General features: G+C 43.4%; 1 protein-coding gene across 5 annotated transcripts in view; it reads right to left on the bottom strand.

Moving 5' to 3' along the window:
- Hivep2 (HIVEP zinc finger 2) overlaps nt 1–26,080 on the bottom strand; it is a 179,273-nt gene that overhangs the window by 64,654 nt on the left and 88,539 nt on the right. For all 5 annotated transcript variants that reach the window (XM_051206169.1, XM_051206166.1, XM_051206170.1 and 2 more), the window contains one exon: nt 7,548–7,650. The gene's annotated coding sequence lies outside the window, so the exon portion shown is untranslated. The remainder of the gene's footprint in view (nt 1–7,547; nt 7,651–26,080) is intronic.

Genomic DNA, 26,080 nt, shown 5'->3' with positions numbered 1-26,080 from the left:
AAGCAGGAGACAAGTCATGGGAGAATGAGTATGTAATATTCACCTTGTAAATGTACTTTTCATAGGAACTCTCTACCTATAATTTTGGGGAAACCTGCTTAAGTTGGCTGATTTCCCACAATACACTTTATTTAAAAACTTGCAAGTCTTTGCCCAAGTCAGTTAAATTTTCTAGTCATCGGCATGAATAAAAAAGGAGTTCAGACAATGTTTGGTGATTAAAGGACATTAGATTATAGTTATATCCATATTCTTTGTGCACGTGTAGGCTTATGTAGGATGAGTGTGCTTTCCCTCCATCCTACCTTTCCTTTACAGTACTATTTCTATTTCTTCAGAACTGAAGGTTATATAAATACAATTGAATAGATCCATGTAATTTTAATAATATGGGAAGTTGCATGAAGATCGTTTTTGTTGTGCCAGTCGCTCGTAATAATTGCTTTAAAAAACATACAGACAGGAAAGACCAAACAAGATATAAATTCCATCCCTTCTACTTATTGCTTGAATTCTACACCACAACTGGCTCCCCTTCTTCAGACTACGACACCATGTGTCCTTGTATATGACTGTGTGGCCTGTCTAGTTGTCAGTTCCGAAAGTATTCTTGAGAACAGGGAAAGAATTAGTAGGTAGGCGCATGCGCATGCGTGTGCAAACATGTCTGTGTGTGTCCTCCCACACCCACTTCCCTAGGTTGTTCTCTGTAGAAATCTCCTTTTACGTGGGCCAAGGGCCAAGGAGAGCCCGAGGACTTCCCTGACCTAAGCCAAGGGTGTACAGCCCATTAGGCACCGTCAGCAGGGTGCCCAGGGGACCACGTGGGAAGGAGGGACTGAGCAGGATGCAGGGAGGGGGTGGGGAGCTGGTAGCAGGAAGTCCAACACTATTGCAGTATTTCGAAATTTGCAAAGGCTTCCCAGGACAAACACATTCTCAAGTGATGCCTCTAAAACCAGGCAGAACACAATGATCTATCCGGGGTTTATATAAACTTTACCCAGCAAGGAGGAGCCACTGAGGGAAAAAAAAAAAAAACTCAGCCCTTCTGCTCACTTATGTGCTTAATTATATCTTCAAGATAAGAAATACCTTTCGAACTTCTTTTGCTCTCACTTCCACAACGTTCAAGACCTCCACTTCTACACTGAAACTCTGTCATGGTTGCTTGGGATCCACTGTGGCAGCCGCCGGCCCTTTCTTGGATGCTAATACTGGCTAACACCCTGAAGCTTTACACACTTAGCCTATCCCCAATGCCCACCCACAAAACAGGGGGCTCAGATGAGGATGTAACCCTCAGTAGGTACTTCTCTTTAGCAAGCTCTTCCTCCCTCAGCTTTTCTCACACATTTCTGACAGCTTGGTAAGGTCTACAAGTACAGCATCTTCCAGACGCCTCATGCTCAAGGCTTGCTCCCCAGATGATGGATCCAGTCATCAAGATATGATTGGATCATGAGGGCATTGCTGTAACCAATGGACCCATCCATTAAGGGATTCCTAACCTAACAGCATAGGGGAAGAAGGAGCAGAGGCATGGTTAGAAGTAGGCAACTGAGGGCTAGGCTTTGAAAGCTTTCCCTGGCCTCTGCTTCCTGGTCACGATGACATAAGCAGCTCTGTCCCATCACAGTCCCACAGTGGTGTTGCCAAGTGGCCATGGGCTGAACCTCTGTATCTATAAGCCAAAATAAATTTGATTTCCTTTTCAATGGCTTCTATTAATTACTCGGGACAAACACAAGAAGCGAACACTTAACTAAAATACTTGAAGTAATTCCCTCCATACATCCTACCTTTATGGTTCAGAATTAACATTATTCCCATGACCCTTTGCTCAACTCCTACTACTGCACTTACAGAAGTCTGCTCTGGATTTTAGTTACCTGAGGACACATGTGAAATCCCCAAATAATATCCAGCTATTTTGGGTAGAATGATTCTCAAATTTTAACACCCAGTAAGTACCATGTACGGAGTTTAGCTGGCATTCTTTAATTTGGATTGATTCTCTGACATTTACTAATGGCACTGAATGGAACTGTTATCTTCTTTTTGTTTCTCAGTCCTCATAGATGGTCACAGGAGTCCTACAGATCAGAGAATTTGTTTACTACGATCCCTCGGATTTACCTCCTTATTTGTGTTCCTACAACCATCTGAGCTCAGAACTTTGTAACTTCTTACGTAGACTTAGCAGCCTCCCAGCTGATCTACTTTTCTGATTTTCCTCTACAATTCTTTCACTAAATAAACTTTAATTAGCACCCCATCCAAAAAAAAAAAAAAAAAGGCCCTTTGTGTGTCCTTAACTCAAAGTTGTGCTACCATTCCTCCAGCTCTCTCAAAAACAAAGTATACCATGACACGAAAGGCTCACCCTGCTCTTCAATCTACTTTCCCATCTTCTCCCCATTTATCGATGCCATGTCTCTATTCCTGGTTTAGAACAATAACCACCATCCCATGCCTTGCTCTAGGTGGGGGCAATTCTTCCCACTTGACAAGATTTCCCCTTTCTTTAAAGCCATTCTTAGGAAATCCCATCTGATCCTGGAGCCCACCCACCCCAGGACACCCTCCAGAGCCTGGATGTGGTTTCGTTCTTCTTGCATTCACAAAGCTTTCTCTTTAGACGTTCCCGACCGCGTGGCTACCAACTTCCTAATAAGTCAGGTCAGCACTACTCCTAGCTCTATTTGGGGGTTTATAAGCGACCAGAAGCTAATGGTTTACTGGTCACCGTATTCTTCTCTGCTTCCAGAAACTGCATATAGTAGAGCTAGCTGCCTCCAATAAATGTTCACTGAATTTAACCAAACGAAAGTTTTCACAAGTAGCCAAAAAGGCTTAAGTTCCATGGGGGAAAAAAAATGGATGAGGGCTCAAGCCAGAAATGTTGGTGGTTGTGATGATTGGTGTTCTCAACATTTCCACTTAAGGATGACAGAACCAAGCTTTGCTGCAGTCAATGAATAATTTATTTGCGCACAAATCACTGTTAATGGAAATCTTTCATGACTTAAGATCTAAGATACAATTGGTGCCCTATGCTTATTACATGTTGGCTTTAATCATTGCCACACAAAGTAATGACAAAGGTAATGGCAATTACAGGATCACAGGATGCTCATAATCCAGAATATCTCTTCTGAGATTACAACACGGCTCTACAGACCCCAAACAGCAGTGAATTATACCAAACCAGCCAACTCACTGCCAATATCAAATTTAAAAGCCAAAGCTTTTCTTGTTGTTAGAGACATCAGCAATTGAAAGAAGAATTTCTGATGTGGGATAATACTCTTGTACACTATAAAGATTTGTCACTCGTATTGGTTTAATAATAAGATGATTGGCCAGTAGCCAGGCTGGAGGTATAGGTAGGGTTACCAGACTAGCAGAAATCTGGGAAGAGGAAAGGCAGAGACTCAGCCAGACCCAGAGGAAGCAAGATGAGAACACATTACTGAGAGAAGGCCCCAAGCCACATGGCTAACCACAGATAAGAATTATGGGTTAATCTGAGTTGTAAGAGCTTGCTAGTAATAAGCCTGAGCAATAGGCCAAACAGCCTTGACAAGTACAAGTGTTCCGAAGGAGGTGAATTCATGGGGAATTTTGGCAGGAGTTGAGGATGAAAAAAACCTGAACCCCTGCTCAACTCTTGGGAATGTTAATGATCTGAAAGAACAGCGAGAAGAGGGAAGACTCAGCCTCTGCAATGGATTCTTGTTCTTAACTATGAGCCCTCATGGAAAACAAAAAAGAATAAGATACACGGTATTTGTGTCTGGTGTTATTATCTCACCTACATAAAATCAAACCAATCACACCACTACCCAAAGTGGCATCTCTATTCACTTCCTTTTCCCTGCAGGCTCAAAGCCTCCTGCTTCCCACTTTGTACGTGCACTTTGATGAACAGAGGAGGAGGGAGGGGGAGGGAAGGAGGGGGAGGGAGAATCGTCTCCAATCAGGAAGCCCTCGCTGCTTCCTGTCTACCCCCCTTCCAATCGCCTGTGACCTGTGTGTCCTTTGTGCTGTCATGCTGTTCCAACTCGGGTCCCAACAACCGTTCCACGCAGGGCCCTCCGGGTACAACCGCCACATTCTCAGTAAAGGACCCAGTGCCCTGGGATACACAAGGTACAGTAACCTTTACCAGGAGTGGGGTCCTGGGTGAATGTACAGAGAACCCGAAGGAAAGCAGGTCGGCCTGAAGGCAGCCACAAAAGCCTGGCATTGGTACCAGGAACTGAGGAGGGAAAGTCAGGTGGGAAAGACTTCCCTGAGCCTAGGACATAAACATTCACTTCAGCGGCCTAGGCAGGGCCTTTGTCTGGGATGTGAGGGTGGGGGTAGGCCATCAGGGCACACCACTAGGTGACAGCTCTTGAGTGACTTGGTGTGAACTCAGCCTAAGCCTGCAATGACAGCTACACCCACTTACCCTACCCCACCACTGCTGGTACCAGGGAACACAGCTGGCAAAAGCCTCCTGCAGGACACTCTACTGCTCAGAAACACTCAGGACCTCCCCAGCCAGGGCCACCGGCAGCATCTACACCTTCGCCTTGCACACCATCTTGTCTCGGCTCTCTGCCCCCAGACCTCCCAGTTTCCTACCAGTTACGGGGCCCCAGGTCACGTGACATTCGATCTCATGAGTCCTGGCGCAGCTTATTATTTTTGTTGCCACGGTACTGGTTTTACTTTAAGAGAATTCATCTTTTACTTTTCAACAAGATCCTAGACCCAAAGACGACACAACTCAAGGAAGGAGAAAGCCCAGGGTGGCGCTCTGTAGAGCAGCCACTCAGAACAGCTATGGAGTTTCCCAGCGGATTTTAGATGTACCATCAAATATGTTCTTACATACTTATGTGTAGTCTTTGGGTTTGGTTCGTCTTGGTGTGTGATTTTTCTTATTTGCTACTTTTTTATAATAAAGTTTCAAATGAAAACATTAAAATAAAGGACACTAAAAGCCTGTAAATTTGTCCTTACTGACTCTGCTCTATATATTTAGTAAGATTCAGACCTACCTACCTACCTACCTACCTATCTATGTGTTTTTCCGACTCCAACCTCAGTTTTGAAAGGAAACTCACAAACATTTTATTGAAATCCAACAAATAGTTATGGGATGTCAACTATTTTGCTCAAGCCTCTTTATTTTCCGCCAGGCTGAGGAAGATATTGACAAAATAAAGATCTATTTTTGCTCTCAACCGGGGTCTCAAGATACACAACAAAACATACAATTCACATAAATTACTTTACCATAGGCACACACCCACACACGAAAAACAAATTCTGAGAACAGTGATAAATAAGAGACCAGTCTTCCATCAGGGTGTTGAATAGTAATAGAACAGACTTGGGATGATATGTATGTTGTTCATATGACTGGCTTAATGAATGCTGACTGACTAAATGGATGGATACGTTATTGATCTCATGAATGAATGAAATATGTGGCCAAGTGAAATGCTTGAAAAATTCAAGGAAATACTTGTAGAGAAATGAAACCACATAGCTCATAAACTGGAGGAGTAACTCAAGGGCTCCATATGGATCTATTATAATGATGAAACAAAGTGAGGTCATTGGAAGTCATGTAGAGATGCTCTTAAAAGCCCATGCTCAAACATGTACGATATCCTCTTGTATCCCTTTAATTATCCAAAACTGTCCCCAAATGGCACTGTATGTGCATGGCAGTGAGAATTTCTGGTCACACATGAGTACTGAACCATGAACCTTACAAGGCAGGATGAAAAAGCTTTCCTGCAGTTTGTAGATTCCATATTTCTCCTCTCCTGGATGCCCAAAGGCTACACAAATGAAGCAGGATCTAAGTAAGACTGGGACCTTCTGGCAGATCAGTGCAGCTGCTGGTATCCACAGTCTACACTATACTATCAGTGTGACACTATGCAACCAATGGCACCTTTAGGTGCTCGGAGCTAAACAAGCATTAGTGGTTGGTTTCATCTGAAACTGCCTTCCTAAGTAATTAGACACTTTCTTCTCTCATTAGTTAACACTGTTTTAAATTGTTCCAGTTTATTTGAAGGGAAATAAAATAACAAGGTACACAATTTCAGCCTCATGAAAAATATGGAAGGCTTCACTAATTCAAATCCTGTGACCTAAATTAGGAAAACATTTTCCCCCTGAAAATTCTGTTGCTATGCAAAGGGTTAATTAAAACATGAGTTTGCCTGCATTTAAAAAAAAAATTATATCATGCCCTAAAATCAGAATCATTTAGACTTTCTGATGCCAAAAATCTGTTTGAGAGAGCAGGCTTTACTACACTGACATTTTAAGAGTAGCCAAAGTCCTGTTCCCACTAAATTCTGGCAGTCCCCCGAGATCTGGGAACAGCCTAAACTCCTCCTGGTTCTTGATTTTCTATCTCAGGAGCCTCCAGTGCTACCCAGCACAACATGAAGCTGAACGGAGCAAGCCCTCATTTAAATGTCTCTTCAAATCACATACACACTGAACTTTCCACAGCAGAAGAATGCTTTAATATGGCAAGATGGGGTATCTTTAAACACTCACTATATCTTAGATCTAAATTCAAGAGGATGAAGTTACACACACACAAAGAGAGAGAGAGAGAGATTCCCCCAATACGATATCCTCATATTAATCCGAGATTACAAGGAAATTATCAATAAAATTGTAAATAAAAGGGGTCTGGTAGAACCTGGAGTTGGCCTGTACAAGGGCCCTGGGTTCAGTCCTCTGTATCTAATGTAATAGAATGAAAGAAAACAGAATTTTCAATAAAAAGGAGCAATTTTAAGTAGTAAGCAGTGTTTTCCACTGTTCAAGCTAAAGCAGACTACATAGATGGCAGAGATAACTCGGTGGGTAAGAGGACTTACTCAGCAAGCAGGAGGGTCTGCATTCAGATCACAGCACCCAGGTAGAAAGCCAGGCATAGCTTGTGTTTGCTTGTAACTCTAGTGTTGTGGAGGAAGAGCAAGGAGGTCTTCAGGAGCTAGCTGGCTGCTAGTCTAGTCAGTGAGGGGCCCTCTCTCAGATGAATAACACAGGGAGCCATAGAGCAGGGTATCTGACATCCTCACCTGGGCTTTGTGTACCCAGGCCTATGCACGTACATACACAATCACACACTCCCCACACACTCCATACACACACATACACACATGCATCATACATATACATTCACACACACCTCACATCCAGTCATGCACACACCTGCACATACACTCTCCACACACACACACATCATACACACATGCACCTACACCACACACACACCATATAAACATGCACACACATGCACATACATCACACACACATACATCATACACACACAAACACAATTTTAAAGCTAAAATAATTTTTTAAACTTCAGGACAGATATACAAATGCATTCATTGAGGTAACAGCCACCAGGTCTATCACTATTCCTGTCAAAATCTCACTTAACACCTACTTAATATCACACTTTGGTATCAGAAGTCAAACCACAGAAAACGTGTACATTCACTTACCTATTAGCTGACTGCTGAGAGAACTTTTCCAATCAAATCAATTCACTTAATCTTTCAAGTAGATCTGATTATCATTGTCCTTGACAAAACTCACAGACTTCACCTAATGAGAACACAAACAGAAGAATGCTTCAATCTGGAGCTTGATACAATCTATAACTCAACAGTACAAAATTCGGATCAAGACCAGAAATACATCTTTTCTAGTATGGTGCTACCAAACAACAAAAGTATTTGGTCACTGGGTTAAATGTTATAATTGGGGTAAAATGAATGTTCAAACATAAAGAGATTAAAGTAACAGAATAAGACGAAAACGTTTATTTCCAAGCCCGATTGTCACACGGGAATAATTGGCCACATAATGCAAGGACATTAATCATCACACACAAGTAAGCATGGAAATAGCTGTTCTGTAATAACCCCATTGATTACTATAATTGGCTGGCACAACCAAGGTGTAGGTTGCATTTCACAAAAGCCATCAAGTCTTGGCTACAGCCAATCCCTGCTAAGGAACAGACTCTAACACCCCGATTGATGATTTATATGTAAGAGTGATCAAACCATCTTGAAAAGATAGATTTCCAGATCATTCTGAACAAGCTGTTTTGTTTCCCCCCAGCCAACTCTTTGAAGTGGTGAAGCCCCATCTACAGCACATTCCTCTCATTTTCTCAGCACAACACCCATCCTGAAGTCCAGAAATCAAGTTACAGCCTCAGTTGCGGGGGAAGTTACAAGAGAACCTGGAGAGAGACTAAAATAGACACGAAAGGATGGAACGCAAGCGCAGATGACAGAAGATTACAAGGCTTCAAGCTAGTCCTGAATCAGGACTCACTGGGGGTAGATTCCGTATTTTCAAACAAGCCACTGTTTGGAAGTCACAGAACATAAACACAACCACATCCTAGTCAAAGTTCAAGCCCGTATTCCTAAGTCATATATACACATTTTTTATTGCACAATTTGGAATTGTGAGACAGCCACTTCCGCAATCTTGCTACACATATTAATAAAATTGATAAAGGTTTGGAAGAAACCAGTTGCTGAAATGGGTAACATAAATAACAACAGCCATATGCAAGTAGAGCCCATAGTAGTCAAGGGAACATGTATGAACTTTCAGGAAAACCTATGACGAGATTCTGGCTTCATTGCTGTTCATGGAGTGGTATTCAGGAAGCTCACTTAGGCATAGACTCAGGAGACTTCTTCATTAGCAAAGATAAACAGTCCTTATTATCTTTCCAGAGTTCCTGCCATTAGTACGACAAGACAAATGTCATATGCTTTGGTTATTAACTTATCCGTCCATTTATTTCTGTGGTGTTGGGAATATTACTCAGGGACTTGGACTTGCAAACTAAGAGATCTACTACTGCTCTATACCCTACCCCAGCTCATTCTATGTAAGTGTGTGTGCATGAGCACATGTCTCCGTGTGTGTGTGGGGGGGGGGTGTGCATGCACACGCCCCATATATTGTGGACCTCTCTCTCTTTCTGTGTGTGTGTGTGTGTGTGTGTGTGTGTGTGTTTTAATTTTGCTGAATCAACAAATAAATCATCATTCGATGACATGGCACAATGCAAACATTCTGTATCTTTCAACACCAAAAGCTAAAAAATATTTCTCTATCTTTCATTTTTGTTGTTACGCAAGCATTTCAAAGACATTCAGTAACAAAGGTACCTAGGGTCATGATACAACTTGTGAATACAAACCAGGTGGATATATGTCAGTCAGCCACTTTCTAGAATAGACTAGGGCTCATATCCTCATGACACAGAACACACTTCAAGATTCCTTCTTCCTCCTTCTTCCTACGCAATTTCTTTTCATTGTGTGTGGCTGTGTGTAGTGTCCGTATGTGTATGTGTGTGTGGGTGGGTGCATACACAGGAAGGAGCCAAATGGTATCATTATCTTCCACTCTGAATCTCCACTCTATTTTGAGGCAGGAGCTCTTGCTACACCTGAAACTCGCCCACTGGCTAGACTGGCTGATAGCAATCCTTCCTGGCATTAGGACTGCAAATGTGGACAGCCACACCTGACTTTGCGTACATGTAGAGGTGTCTGGGGGATCTGAAGTCGGGAACCTCACGTTGTACATCAAGCACTTTACCCACTGAGCTCTCAAGCTTGAAAGTTCTTTAAAATCTCCCCCCCCCCTTTTTAAATCTGTAAATGTGAAACTGACCAACTGGTACAAACATTGAAATCTAGCATCCCTTTCCAGTCTTGCTCACTTCTTACATAGAATATGGTTTCCTGAAATTATATAAATTTCTGAGTACAACCAGTTATTAGGCCCAGCTGTTATTAGGCTCATATCCCGAAAGCCTTTTCACCTACACAGCTGCAGCAAGCATCTTCTCTGCATCTGTTGTTAGTGATGAGCTGCGATTATCCAATGACTTAGTTATATGTACAGTGCTTACAATGTGCCTAAATGTGGTTCAGTGACCCACTGTGGAAGTCCAAGTGTGGTAAGGAAACTACACTATCTACCCATGAGTGACTTGGTTACATCACAGCCAGTGATTAGCACAGAAGATACAATTATGTTGCCTGTAAGCCTAGGTGGGCAAACCACAAGACATTTTTTTTTAATGGTCATTTCCTTAAAAATAAACAGTGACACTGACACATGGTATTACAGTAGATCCCTATAATCCAAAGCTACACAGCAAAGAAACACAGAAGCATTTTAACAAGTAGCCGAAGAGGCCGGGTCCACACTGCCTCCCTCTACCTTTTTTTTTTTTTTTAACTGCTACCCACACCACACTTAGCACTAGTGTGGAATGAGGTGTTGCTCACTCAGTCAGTGGCACTTTGGTCCCATCAGAAAACCAAAGTTCATCTGAACCTTGCGTTTCAAGGACTAGTCAGTAGAATAGTCTACTACTTGACCGTGCTTATCACCGATTGAACTGTCTTAGCTGGGCTTTCATAGCTGGGGCTTTCCTCCTTACACACGGGGACCTCGCTCTGCGGGTTCATGGGATACTCCCCGGGGGCGTGGTGGTGCTAATCTACTGCAACGCGCATCAAAGTAGTTCACAGGCTGGTGCAGTAAGCTTGAGTCACCCTGTCCTTACACACCTGAGCTAATGTTGAGCAACCTTCCAACACTCTCACGGCCAGTGACAATGGGCTCAGAAGGTCAATATGGCTCAGGGTCTGCAACTAGACACAGGCGTCTCAGATTCCTTTATACCATGTCCCCTTTCAAGTCGAGGCACCTCAGCTCCTGGGGTGGGGGGCGCAAGTCGCTTGCTGTGGAAAAAGCTGACTGAACTGCAGGGAAACTGTTTCTTGGTTTAGGATACAACAGAAAGAAGGACAGTGCCAGAGCAGACCCCAAATAACACAAACTTCACACCTCTCCCAGCGCCCGCGACAGCTTGGTGGGCACAGCCACCCTGCTTAGTTTCTTAGAAATGGGTAGCAAACTTGTGAAGGCTGGAACCAGAAAGACAATCCTTTTCTGTAACCCGAACACAATATTTACTATTTGCTCCAATACGAGTATATTTTATACACATGCCCTTGTACTGCATATGCATCCTTGGTTTTTTTTTAAACTTACTATTCTGTAAGCAACTCTTTATTTCCATGTATTCAGACTGCTCGTCCTTACTAGCCACATATTATTTCATAGAGTCTGCATGAAACCACTCCTTCTATTAGTCCCCTATGTGGAAAGACTTCCCGTGCTTTCATCTGTATCACGAGAAATACTGTTTTCCTTAAAACCTTTTCAGAAACAATATCATTAAACCAAAAAAGGAGGAATATTTTATAACCCACACCAATGGTTTAAATTTTTTTATGAAGCAGCAAAGAATAAAGAAGTATTCTACATTCACTCAATGTCCCAACTTTGTATTTGACATCTAAAAAATAATAATAATAATACAAGTTGTAGGACCTCAGTTTCTTTTTTATTATTTTAATAGGGACAGTAATTCTTTTCCTGTTTAAAATAATTTTACTTTTTTTTTTAATCTAATGAAAAATTCACCCAAACATATAATTTTGACCATGTTTATGACCTGGCTTCCTTTTTATAGTTAAATGGTCTTGTGTGTGTGTGTGTGTGTGTGTGTGTATGTGTGTGTTAACTTTTCTATAAAATTGTACTCTTATTTTTAAAATACTTAATGGTTTAATATATCTGGCACAAATTTGGATCTACAGCATGAGGTACATATACACATTTTTCACAAATTCCAAATTATCCACCATCTATTTACTAAGTTACATCCCACACACATCTTTCAACCGGTTTGTTTAGAAAACTTTTAAGGTTAACTTTTTATTATTATTTATGTATATGGGGCGTGCATGTAGATATGCACATATTTGTACAGATACCAGTGAAGGCCAGAAGAGGGCAGCAAATAAGCTGATGCTGTAGTTGCAGGCAGTTGTGAGCCAACTGTGGTGCTTAGAACAGAACTCCGGTCCGCTACAACCGCAGCCAGTGCCATCTTCTCAGCCCGAGTGCTGGGCTATTCTGTAATCTTTATGCTGTAGTCTCATGAGTCAGTTTCTCAGTTTGCTTATTACCTCAATCCACAGGTGGAAGATGAGACTTTGACTCAAGCCAATACTCTGTGACTGAACTGCACAGATCTGTGTTGCGTGAACACAGCATGTTGCATGAACACGGCATGCATATGCTGGGCTACTTCCGTTACTTCCGTGTGTGATGTGTCTGAGTCTGTAGGAGGACAACCCTCCGCTCCTTGTTATTTTATTCTAGCATTCTTTGACACACATGTGTGCTTGCAACATTTTCATGTGACATAGCCTTCGATCCCTTATATGCCCTTCATTTTTGATCATACTCAAAAACACCCACTTGGATGGAGGTTAAAACTGCACTTACCATAAATGCAGTATTTAGGTGTGATAAGTGGAAATGTCGTTTTAGGACTTTAGTTTTCCATGTTAACCACGCACACTGTATTATAAATTACCTCTGTGTGTATGACACTCTGGATTTTCACATTCCATAAATATTTATACTCTGTTGGTCTCTTCCCTTTTTCCTCTCCTATTTTACTTGCTAAAAATACATCATTCCTATCCAGCAACTAATTGCATTAATTCCTGTCAAGTCCTCCAGAATAATAACCTGTACATGTGACTAAGTATAAGGTAAGTATTTTAAGTCCTATCTTAAATAAACCAGCTTAATTTTCTTGACAAAACTGAGATCAAACATAAATACTGCCAGTTCCACAAAGTATCCCCATCAGCCACTTAATTTCCCTATCTGAGGGACCCTGGAGCTCATCTAAAACAAAAATGAATGGCCCAGACGGCCCAGTGCCAAGTAATTTCCTGCTTCTCATTCTCCAATGTCTCGTCTCCTCTGTCATCTAGGCTTCGATTCAAGGACAGAGGAACACAGGGTGTAAGTTACTTGGACACATAATAAAATAACCAGGCCTGGTAAACGCAGGCATGAAATCTCAGTACTCACAAGGTTGAGGGAGGAGGAATAAGAGTTCAAGGCAAGCCTCAGCTACATGGCAAGTTTGAGATCAACCTGAGCAGCACAAGACCCTCTTAGAATAAAATATTTTCAATGACTTTTTTTTTTTTTTTGTACTGAAAACAGTCTACATTTTGCTGTGCATGGTAATTATAACCATATGCCATCATCCTTGATTTAATGGATACTCAACAGGTACTGAAAACTCTGTTGGTGGACAACTAAACTCTGTTGGTGGACAAGAGAAGGTCAACACACACACACACACACACACACACACACACACACACACACGAGAGGAGAGCAACTCAATGGCCTGTGTGAGAGCGGGTGGCTAATGACAAAGGCTGTTTCTGTGTTGACTTTAAAGGTCACACCATGAGTCCAGTTGTGCCAAAGTACAAGCATCTTTTCTCTGTTTTACTGCAGAAGGAAACTCATGGAGAAAGGGGCAGGTATTTCATCTGAGCCATGTTCCCTCCAAGCCTGCAAAATGTCTACAAATTTTCTTGCCTGGGGTTCAAAATAGCAAGCTGAGTGGGAGGGAGCAGCAGTTCAAGGCAGAAAGAGAGATGGGGAGAGGAGGGAAAGAGAGGGGAGGGGGAGAGAAGGGAGGGGACAAGCAGGAGGAGGAGTTAAGGAAAGTAAATCATGCTGTCCGCTCCTTGGTGTGAGGTATCTACAAGATGTGTATGATTTGTGTGAAATGATAGCTTGATATGGAATACAAACATAGTTTGTATGACTTCACACAGAATCGCTTGGTCGTGTGTGTGTGTGTGTGTGTGTGTGTGTATTTAAAGAGAGAGAGAGAGAGAGAGAGAGAACAAAGGTGCCTTCCTCAATGGCTCTCCCTTATGTTGGGGGACAGTATATCTGTGAACCTGGAGCTTGCTACTTTGCTACACTGGTTGGCCCCAGGGATCCTCCCATCTCTATCTCTCCCAGTTTTTTAAGTGGGTGCTGGGGATCAGAACTCACTCTGATGCCTACAAGGCAGGTGCTTTACAGGTGGACTGGTCTCCACAATCCTAAGAGCAACCCGTTATACTTAGAGACTAAAATCTACATCATATTCACAGGAAAGGCCGGCAGTAAATCACAACAGAAATTTCTGCATTTAAAAAAAAAAAAAAAAAAAAAAAAAGCCAAAGATGTCTGTGGTCCTTCAAAAGCCTTAACAGACGCAGAGTCAACTGCAGGGAAGTTTCGTAAATTAAAATGCTGGTTCTAGACCCTGTAGGTCTGAGATGAAATCCAAACATGGATGGCGTGCTAGTATGAGGGCCAGAGTTGCAACAGCAAGATTTTAATTAGCAGTCAGCCACTTACAAATGCTTACTTACTAAATGTCTAACTTTCTGCTAGTCATTTCAGGAGGTGGTAAAGTCTATGAGATGAGACCTGAGCAACAAAACAACAACACCACTAACACACACACACACACACACACACACACATATGCACATGTGTGCGCACATACACACACACACACATACACACACACACACGCGCATGCATGCTGCAGGGTGAGGAGAGAGCACAAACACACTGTTTCTTAAGAGTCGGTGCTTGGGCTGGAGAGATGGCTCAGTAGTTCTGAGCATTGAACTGCTCTTCCTGAGGACCCAGGTTCAATTCCCAGCACTCACATGGCAGCTCACAACTGTCTGTAACTCCAGTTTCGGGGCACCCGATGCCAATGACAAAAAAACACCAGTGGACATAAAAATGAAAATAATTAAATGAATAAGTAGCGAATAAAGAATGGGTGCTCAATGCTAACATGCGAGGCTCTTAAGGGTAGTAATTGCTGAGGACAGGGAGCTCTCGGTGTAGTCAACAGCAGCTGCCAATGACTTCAAATGTGCTGCAGAGCCAGGCCCTAGGGTAGAACGGGAAGTAGACAGGAATGAAGGGGGAAAAGGATTCCCAGGGCAAGCAAGAAGGTAGAGTTCGGACAGCCGCAGTGCGCCTGCTTTGAGGTCCTAGGTCTCGTCACTGGAGACTTTCAGCCAGAGTTCACTTTTAACCTGGGTATTTTCAGGCCTGAGAGTTATAATCCTACCCCAGAATGGTGAGGACTGGATAGCTTGCCTTAGTCCTATGCAAATCTGCTTCCCTGGCAGCAGTACCAGTGTTAGGAATGACATTTTGGGTGTAATCATGGGAGCACGAAATTATCACTGTGTATACATATGTATGCCTCTGCTTAACATTTGTCTTTAATAACAGCGTTAACAGCATTAGGCCACAACTTTTTGCTTCAACATAATTAATGATTTTCTGTCAGTGTTTTAATGTTGCTTTTATTGCAAAACAAATGCTTCTTCTCTACAGTACTTTTGGATGGCACATACCCACACAACACCCTCGACGACAGCATCGTTCTTCCTTTTCCTCCCACGCTGGCTGACAATGGGGAGAAACATACCCAGAAACAGAATGAAATCATTAATGAATTACACCTTCTTCTTTTTTTTAAACCTCCTCTGAAACAGTTTCCTCCTGGTCCACATTGTATTGTATACGTCGCACAAAGCATAGCAAGAGGGAACCGAACAGATCCGCATCAAGGTAGAAATCCCATCATGACGCTATTCTCAAGAGGGTAGCATGGGGCTGTGGGTACGTACGTGCTAGCAGCAAGCACAAGAGAAGCGTCTGTAAAAGAATTAGGGCAGGTCAACACCGCCAGGTCAGGTTACCAGCCTGACGGTTCTAGTTCCATTGGTCACAGAACGCAATCCATCACCCTAGGTAAGGAATCCCTGAGCAACGTATTTGGAACATCCCAGGGTACCGTGGTTCATAGTAATATACACTACTGAATTAACTGAAAGGATTTAAAAACTAAATAAAAGTGAAGTGGATACTTTTCGGCAGGCGCTGCCAAGGTATGCTACTAAGCAAACACTCCACGTGCCAGAGTTAGTTGCAAGAGGTTTACTGGGGAGGAGCGAGGGAGCAAAAGGCCATCTTGGACGGGGGGGGGGGGGGGGGGGGGGCATGAGAGGCAGGCAACAGACAGAACAGGCAAGGAGAGAGGAGGCAGGGGTCAAGAGAGGGAACTGTGACCATCAGGCACTTTTAAAGGGTGCACCTGTCCATAGCTGATGGTGGAAAGGCCCCTGGAGGCAGGTGCCGAAGTGTCCAGGCAGGAACTAACATTCACTGTCCCAGGCACACGTTTTTTTCCTACCAAATTCTCCTCATATGCTCTCTGTCCCCAAAGGAAAAATCAGAATTTAGGAAACGCGTGATAACAGCGCTCCGCCATTTCTAACCCTCAAGGGTTGACCGTTACAGGACACCTATTGTGGTAACACTCCTACTAGGCAGAGAGCCCTGGAACTCAGCTTCCTCCAGTGAATGGTTGCCCTCCAGCCACGGTCCCATCCAAGACCCAGACATACAGTACTCACTCCCAATGAGAAAAGACCTCTAGCATGAGTAATTTCAGAACACGAAATACAGTATGAATAGGATACCCCAGCGGCGCAACAAAGCCTGCCTCCCACAAATCTTTCTAACTTAGAGCCCTTCCTGGTACCCTCCCCTAACTGAGTCATGGGATGAAGTCAAGTACATCTATTTCATTCTCTAAATCCACAACAGCAAAAGAGTTCCCAAGCCTCAAAGTTTCACTGGGGGTGACCAGAAAATGAAAGCAAATAAGCAAAACACACAGTATGTTTTATGGGAGGAAAAAAAATTTAAGAGGAAAACAAAAGCAAACATGAAATCTTGGGGCTTTATCAACTTCCACATAAAGAAATAAATAACTGTCCCTGAAGAGACAACCTTGGAGGCGGGCCTCTGCTGGGACAGGATGGACAAATTCCCCTCTGTGGGAAATGCCACCATCAAATCTAGTGAGCACACAGCAAGAGACTCTTACGATCTAACTCAGGACTTCTTTTGGTTTTCTGAGGCAATTTCTGTCTCAATTGAATTGGTCCTTCGGAACACAGACTATCCGTGACAAATCTCCTGGGCTAGTTATGAAACACCGAGCCATTTCGCACTCCTTGCTAGCTGCCTCTATAATCCTCTGTGTTCGTTCTCGTGTCCGCCTGCTTTTAGAACTGCTGAGGAGAATCACCAGACGTCATGAAGTTATGTCTGCAACAACACAGCTTCTAAGGACATGCTTGGAACTGTGGTGAGGAAGACTTCTGTCATCAGGGATGCCTTTGGGAATGTGGCTGCCAGGCCTACCCTAGATGAAGGTCAGAATACTGCCCCCAGAGGAAGCTGTTTAACTGGCTGGGTTGGTTCTCCCAGAGCCAGGCCTAGAAAACCCTCCACACTAACAATGGACCTGGCAGAGAGCTCTTGTCTTCCCCTCCCTCCCCCCACAGAGGGCTGGGCCCTCCTCCCAAGTGACAGGCAGGGTGCAAACCTGTCTCCAGCAGACACCCAAGAAAGCACCACTAAGCCTGGCAGTCAGGGCCAGCCACTTGTGGCTGACGCAAAGGCAGGCTCTTACAGCCTCAGGGCTGAGGCTGTGGAAGTGTATCCTGTGGACAGGACATCCCTCCTGGCACTCAGTGTGAGTGAAGCCCAGGCCATAGCAACAACAACCTGACCAGAGGACGGCCTGCACCGCACATCAAAGCCAGAGGCACGGGGAGGCTGGCCTGCAGCCAAAGATGTTGGGAGCTGCTGGGGTGTGCACAGCTAGGGACAATAGGGAAAGGGACCTGGTGGAATCTATGAATTCCCAGCACTGGGGAGGTCTTCTCAGAGATCCTACGTCTCCTGTCAGAGCTGTGATTTAATCTCTTTGAAGAAATAAAAAAGGAAAAGAATATACATTCCCCAACTCCTCTGTCTGAAAAGCAGACACCACAATGCAAGCTGAATGCACCCTGGTCCCCATAGCCTGCAGCCAAAATCCAAACAATAGTTCTAAGTGAGATATGACAACCGCCCCCCAACTCCCCGTTTTAAGAGAAGGGAGTAATCTCAAACATTTGAATGCAAACATGATGGCTGCATTGTTACACCCTCCCAGATATTTCTCACCAATTCTGTTTAATTAGAGCCACATCGAATGTTAATTATAACCTGACAGCTCTATGATTTGGCAGGGCACAGCACACAGCCCCCTTTAGGTAACAGGGATTTAAGGTTAGGCTGCAAACTCCGGCTCACAAGCCCGGCACAGCTCTTGACTGAGAAGGTTGCACTGGACAGACTTAGCCACCTATTCAACAGAAAATTGAACCAGCTCCAAACACATCTTAGGCTCACATTGTCTTACAGAAAACAAACCAGAGACAGAAACAGACGGGAGACCCCTATCCTATAAACAGCTTAAGTCTGATTTGACAAAAAAAATTCCAAACATAAGATTGAGTGTCTGAGTTCTGATCTGAGGCAGCACTCCACACATATGAAAGCTAGTTTGGGGAGACCCTGTGGCCAGTTAGTTTTGCCTTCTCATTACCCTGCAGGTTCAGGGAGAGACCCTGACTCAAAAAATAAAGTGGTGAGGGTGAGGAAAATACTGGGCAAAGTTGACCTCTAGCTTCCGTATGCGCACACGCATGCACACACGCATACACACACACACACTATCTATAAGAGAGATAAAATATATATCTTGATATGTGATGGCAGAAGCTCACTGCCCTTTATGGTAAAGCAGAACAGCAGAGACATGGGTCCCTTGCCACCCTAAATGGACTGGCTTCACAGTAGCAAGCCACTCTGAGGAATGCTCATTAGAACCGAGGCAGCTTGTCAGGTCTCTTTTCAAAGGAAATGTATGTGAGTTGAGGTCACTCGGTACTAATCAGGCCTGTACGTCATGGCTGTATGGCCAGAGGCACACTCTCCACCAAGCCGGCAGCTTGCCATAGCTCCGCCTGTCATCCCTAATGGCATGACAGGGGCTGGAGTAACTTCCAACTCCTCGCTAATCCGGCGTGGGGATGCCAAGGTACGTACAGTGTTTTACTTGACTGCATGAAAGAAAGAAATGGGTTGAGCCTGAAAAAAAAAAAATCACCATGCTGGCTCCCTCACCAATCTTAAAGCCATATCACGATCCTTTCAAAATAACTTTTTCTCTTCAGTCTCCACTCATTTTGACATAAGCAAACATTTAAAGGAACCCTGATGCACCTCTAATAGATGAAACTACCAGAAAGAACTGAGGAAGAGGTTGAAGGAACCAAACCAAAACCAGGAGTTGAAGATGGTGTTTGTTACACTGTCAGTGGGCAACCACCAATTAGCAGAACTCTGGGACCTGAGGCCACCAATTAGATTTTCTTTACGTCACCCTTTTGAAGAGGACTTTGAGGAAAACATAATAATAATGGAAATTTTAGAGCTTCTAACTGATGTAGGAGGAACCTTGGCTATTTCTGTAATTATTTCCCCAGAGACTTGTGCTGACTATTCTAAAAACAGGATGGTTTGTTGTCGTTCTTCATAAAAGACAAGCAAACCAGCATCAGCCTAGAAAATATCTCAACTGCAGATCCATGATAAGTCTGGCGATATCCAAAAAGGCAAATGGAATTTTTATTCATGTATTTAAATTTTTTGCTCAACATGAGATGACCTTGGGAAGTGTGTTTCTTGTTTTTATGAATGCCAAAAGGGAAAGACAGTTACATAACTCCCGTCTGCATCCTAGCTCCAAGAATGCCAGCCTACCCAGACCAGAGTCTTCACACTTTAGGCTTCAAACTTTTAAAATTAGCTTGGATTAATCTGTAGTAACTAGATACTTGTTTTATGTAGTTACAACAGACTACATCCAATTAATAAGGCTTGGTGATTTTTATTCTTTACAAAACCATAAAAAACAAAAACAAAAAAAAAACATCGTTTTAGTATCTAACTGTTTAACAGACTTCACTGACTGATGAAATACGATTTGCTTCCTATTTCAACCTCTGGAACATTATAATGACTTCAAGAGTAATTCTGTCCTAAACTTTACTGTGATGAAAACACACACACACACACACACACACACACACACACACACACACACACACACAAAATGACTTAACAGGAATGGATTTCAAGACACCCTTAAATGAGTACAGGCCACAGGCACAGAGTGTCATCTGAGTTTGGAATGGGAATGGCCTCTCTAAATGAAACTTTGTGTTCACAAATGGAAGCAACTTACATGTCACCCTCCCCAAACTTCACCCACATGAGAATGTAGGATAAATAAGAAGACTGTGTCTTGCATGCATCTCAGAATTCCCAAGCAGGTGGTTGGATTCGACTTCCTCCAGCCACTACTTTTAAAAATACCTGGCAAAAACTCAAGTGGAAAGTGCTTGTGGCCACCACCCCATCACACGTCTCCTTTAAAAGGAGCCTAAGTAGCAAGTATGCTCCCCTCTATGAGGGCAAAAGAATTCTCTCCTCCTTGCAAAGTTCTACAGGCTACATCCAGCTAACAAGGCTTGTTAAATGGGTATGACACTATAAAACAGGCACCATTTTGATATCTAACTATTCCAGTCTCTCTAACTGATTGTTCCTGTCATCTATTCGTCTATTACACACTGTGCTATCCCAGTAGAAGGTTACAAGTATGGCCTTTGACCTCGACAACTGCGCGATTGGAGGAAGTATGGGAAGTCTGGCGCCTCAGGTTACGGTGGGGCTCCAGGGTGTATGACTGATGTCAGGGCTTGTCTGAGAGGAACACTCTTAACTCAACAGCATACAGTTGTCAAGAATACAGGGAGATAACCAAATCTGAAGAGGAGATATGTTCAGTTTGGTTTGGGGACAAGCTCCAGTGAGGTGTCTTAAGGGATATCTTAGACAGAAATGTCCAAGAGAGAGGGAACAGTTGCATTTCCAAGGATGGAATATGAGGAGTATGTCTATTCACACAGCTTAGAAAATCCAGTTGGATCCAGTATCCTGGAGTGATGCTCACAACAACGGGTCCTGTATCCAGAAGCTTGGAGTGGTGCACAGTCAGCAGGCCTGATAAGAACCCTCCAGAAACTGCGGGCAGGAAGAGGAAGTCATGAAGGGGACAGGTGTGTCAAGGGGCTAAAAACAACAGCGTGACAGAGCTACCAGGGCACAGAGCCATCAAAGCAAATGGAGTGACGAGAGTCACATACAAATATGCAATAGCTGAAGTCGCTCGTGGGTTGAAATGTGTCACTGAGTTTCAAAATTAGGAAGCTACTGTGACAACAGCTTAGGTGGTCAAAATGATGACCCCACAGAAACAAGTAATGTAGTGTCTGGGAAAGCAATGGGAGTTGCTTTATCAGTAATTTTTTTTTTCAAGATGGAAGAGATTTCAACATTTTTCAGTTTTCCATGTTGAGAAGTCTTTAATAAAAAAGAAAGAAACAAAGAAAGGAAGAAAGAAAAAAGGAAAGAAAGACCTGAAGGAGGAAAGTAACAACATCCTCCCAAGATTTTTACAAGATTCAATTCTGGCCACAGTGAAGAAATAATTACGACTTGATTGTGTTAAAGCGAAACTTCAAATTCTCAACAATTAGCTAACCACTAATATTGATTTATGGGCTCGAGGAGCCTTTAATCAAAGGAATACGCTGTTCTGCCATAAAAGGAATCAGTGAGAAATCAGACGGAGCTGTGGAAAAGGGACACAAAAAAGGCTAAGCAGCAATGAGCCTCCGCAAGAACTTGAAAGGTTATCAACGTAGACTCCTGTGTGAGGGCTGCTTTTAAATTAAGGCAGTAACAGCCACTTCCACTGGAAAATCTAAACAGGGTTTATAACATTCAAGATAATATTTGAGACAAAGAGAAGGCCCGCGGTGTCCAGCTAAAGGAACTTTCCAAACTTTTCCTCTCGAGGAGGTTAGTCCTCAGCCTGAGCTGAGGCACCCCAGTGAGACACCCAGACCAGAAGCACCCGAGAGTGCCTCCTATTTACGGCCGAGACAGACTATGCACTCTGTCCTACCGTGCTTTCATCTTGGAAACAAGGAAACCATCACATGGAAAACGTTCACCAAGGAACAATTCCAACCGAAAAACGCTAGCATTGCCCGAGTGGTGGTTTTGTCCTAGCTGTTCTATCTGAAAGCCTATTGGTGGGAAGAAACATTCAGAGCAGAGTACGCATAAGCTTAGGCCTTACAGCAAGACATGAGGCTGGTGTCTGAGGAACATAAGAGTAACAGAAGTTAGGATTTATGTTTCTAAGTACTTTGCTGTTACGTCTTAAGGGATGTCAGGAAAAAGAATAAAATAAATATAAAACTAGACCAACAAGAAGCCACAAGGCCTAAAACACGTAAGATCTGGAAATAGGTTCTGGCAAGTGGCCAAGAGTAGGGTCCACTTGCCTTCAGTATGGCTCTTTATATACACACTCATGCATATGCCCCAGGCATTACCCAATTTATTTATAAGATAGAACAGGTCATTTTGATAGTTGAGTTTCTGTGTAGGCCCACTCTAGTTCCTACAAAGGCTTAAAACTTGATCTTACTACTGGAAATGTTAAGTAAATAAAACATCTAGAAACGATTATGGAATTCAAACCATCAGAGAAAAATAAAGGCAGCCAGTGTTTGCTGGTTCCCATGGGTTCTGACACTGTATTAAATGATTACTGCTTTCTTCCCATTAATCTTTTTATGAGGCTGGTCATCTAGTTACCTCAAGGGCCCTAAAGATGAAATGTTTTAAATCCTCTGCAATGAACTCTCAATTTACAGCCTTGAGTGAACTGACACACAGACTGGGAAGTTAAGAAGATCATTGGATTCCAAACGACAAAACACCTTGCAGTCACACACACACAGTGAGTCTATGAAGCGTTCAAGGCATGGGATTGTTCCTGGCCACTCATTGAGCCAATGGGACTGGCCTATAACAAAAAAGGGCCCAGTAGGTCCCCAGATCCTACATGGTGATGGTTACTTTCCGACTTTGAGCAAAGCTCAGGACTCCATACTCAGCCACAAAAACTAAAACCTTTCTTACATAGCTCAAAACATGGCTTCACCTTGCTCACTGTCTTAATTTATTCTAGCTCTAAGAAATGTTTGTTATTCTAATAGCAGCTTTAAAAATCAATGTTTGGAAGATTTTCTGCACCTGTGTACCTCTAGATGACTTTTGGAGAGTGTGTCATGCTCCCTGTCTCTAGAAATGACAGTCTATTCAATCTATTCCTGTTGTCCTTGAATAAGAGCCACGGTTTTTTGTTTGTTTGTTTGCTTATAATTCACTCCATGCTGCTCTTTTGCAGTAACTTCATTATTGGGAAATGTCTTTAATTTTTCCAACAAAAAAATAGCATTTACTTTTTTTATTTTTAATTGCTCCCTGGTAAGTTGCCCATGCCCCAGTGATGGCCATGTACATATGAGCAATACGTTGAGCTCAGTGGGCTTATAAATAAATAAATAAATAAATAAATAAATAAATAAATAAATAAATAAAAAAGGACATGAAGTCGGGAGGAAGATGTTGTACAGGAGAGGGCCAGGAGGAGTTGTGGGAAGGATCAAGAGGGGATATGACCAAGTACATTGTCTGTGTGTATGAAATTCTCAATGAATTAAAAAAAAAAAATACCTTTTCCAGGCCCGGTGGTGGTAGCCCACGCCTTTAATACCAGCACTCTGGAGGCAGAGGCTGGAGGCTCTCTGTGAGTTTGAGACCAGTCTGGTGTATAATAACTAGTTCCAGGACAGCCTTCAAAGCTACAGAGAAACCCTGTCTCCAAAAACTAAAACAAACAAACAAACAACTTTTTCCAGGCTATAGAAACCCACAAAGACAGCTGACCTGAGCAAGGGGGAGCTCATGTACCCCAGACTGATAACTGGGAAACCAGCATTGGACCCACCCAAACCCCCTGAATGTGGGTCTCAGTTAGAAGGCCTGAGCAGTCTATCCGACCTCTGACAATGGAACCAGGATGTATCCCTGGTGCACAAAAGGACTTTGGGAGCACATTCCCCATAGAGGGATGCTCCCTTAACCCAGAAACAGTAGAAAGGGCCTAGTCTCCACTCCAAATGACTTGACAGATTTTGATGTTCCCTCCTAGAAGGCCTCACCCTCCCTGGGGAGTGAGTGGGGAATGGGACAGTGAGGGGGAAGTTAGAGGGGGCATGGGAGGATGGGAGGGAAAGGGAACTGGGATCGATATATAAAATAAGAAAATAAAAATATTCATGATGAACTTTTCCTTCTCCTCACCTTTTCAATTATTCACTCGACAAACAAAGGTATGCTGCTGTAAGACTTAGTTCTGTTCCCCATGGATCTCAGAGCTAGTGAAAGGCAGACATTGAAAACCAACTGTTACGGGTTAACTCCATAACAAAAGGCACATGGCCTGTGAGCATTTGAGCTCGACAACACTGCCAGAAACATGCCCTCTAAAATTCAGGCCCAGAGCTTTATATTCACAACTGTCCACCAGAGCTACAATTCATCTCTACAACTACCCAGGGCCCCAGGGCACCCTGAACCCAACTTCAAAATCATCAGTAAGACGTTCTAGAAACTTCCCAAAGGAAGCGACTGATTCACCCCCCTCACATTCTAGCTTTGATAAATGTAGCTATCTGAATTGTCCATCTATACAGGTTGACAGCTTTAGAGGGAAACGGGAAAGGACATAGGCTAACAAGAACCCGTGCAGCTTCGCAGGTCCAGGAGCAACAGCCTTTTATGTTGCATTAGTCCTAGTGTAAAATGTCAAATGTCCCTACCTTAATAAACTGGATATAAGCATTTGTTAACTGATATACAAAGACGCTGGTGTTTTGTGCTTGTCTTGTAATTGAACCTTTCTTAGTTTCATCACAAACTATCTTCTGTTTTAAAACCCATGGAATCCAGTGACCTCTTACTGTCTTCGTCGGTGAGCTGGGATCTCAATCCGCAGTTACTATTCTTTTCACGTCTTGGCAGGCCTTGTGCACTTGGTAAAGACCACAGCATGTCCACATGGAATCCAAAATATCTCCATGCTTCCTCTGTTTCTCACGAGGGCAGCAAGTCACAGCTGTTCCAATTTGTCAGCTCTCTGAGCCGAGTGCAGCTTCTGTCCCATGCGAGTACGACCTCTGACCTCTCTACCCAGTACATCTCCCTATAGTGTTACGGAAGGCCTCATTTGCAACAGGTGCCAGCTGAACTATGACAGCCCATCTCTCGTCCATCATCTCTTCTTTGAAAGAAACCGCATCCCCTCAGTTCACTTTTACAGCTCGGATTTGAAATCTGGACTATGTTTCTCCTCCAGACTAACACCACCAATAGTAGTAGGCACTCCAGGCTACCCTCCTAAAGCTTGTATAACTAGGGTTAGAATCAGCCTACGGCAACGTATGACCAGTACCACAGAACCTGCCAATTTTAGATGGCACAGTTTCTTGCCTGATAGGCAAACTGAGGACTTGAGTCAATGGCATAGAAAATTATCTTTCCCTGCGTAAGTCCCAAAAGACCAGGGAAAACTCTAAAGCGAAGAAAGAATAGCAAGACACACTGTTTAGAGGCAGATTGACCTGCCGAGGCATTGACACGGACACTCTCAACGGCAGGAGGGTTGGTCCAGACGCTGGCAGCAACTGAGGGCAGGAAGTAGAAACAGGAGAGAGAGAAGAATTAAGTGAGTCAGAAACAAGGGCTGTCCTTAAGGAGGGAGTCCTGGAGCACAGGGCAAGATGGGGAGGGAATTCCTGACACAAGCCAGCAGGGGAAATCCCCTGCTTGGGGTTACCACTCTCTCAGTCATAGACTAGGAATACTCACTACGGGGAAATTTAACCCTCCCAATCCTTCCTTTCCTACTCCAGCCTCTTCTTTTCCACCTTCATGTTGCCGGCGAATGGCTGGTTCAGGCTGGTAGATATACAGGCCTGGGATTTCTTGGTAGCCTATGGAGGTTTACATGTGCCGAAATTTTGCCTCCCTAGGGACATTGAGCAATGGCAGGGGCTACTTCTGACTGTTAAGATTGGGAGGAAAGTAGGGCTGGGCTATTGTCATCTAGTGG

The sequence above is a fragment of the Phodopus roborovskii genome, unplaced genomic scaffold, assembly GCF_943737965.1.
Source record: "Phodopus roborovskii unplaced genomic scaffold, PHOROB, whole genome shotgun sequence".
NCBI classification, from domain to species: domain Eukaryota; kingdom Metazoa; phylum Chordata; class Mammalia; order Rodentia; family Cricetidae; genus Phodopus; species Phodopus roborovskii.
Note: the sequence above shows the minus strand (reverse complement) of the source record. Positions and strands in the feature narration are given on the sequence as shown.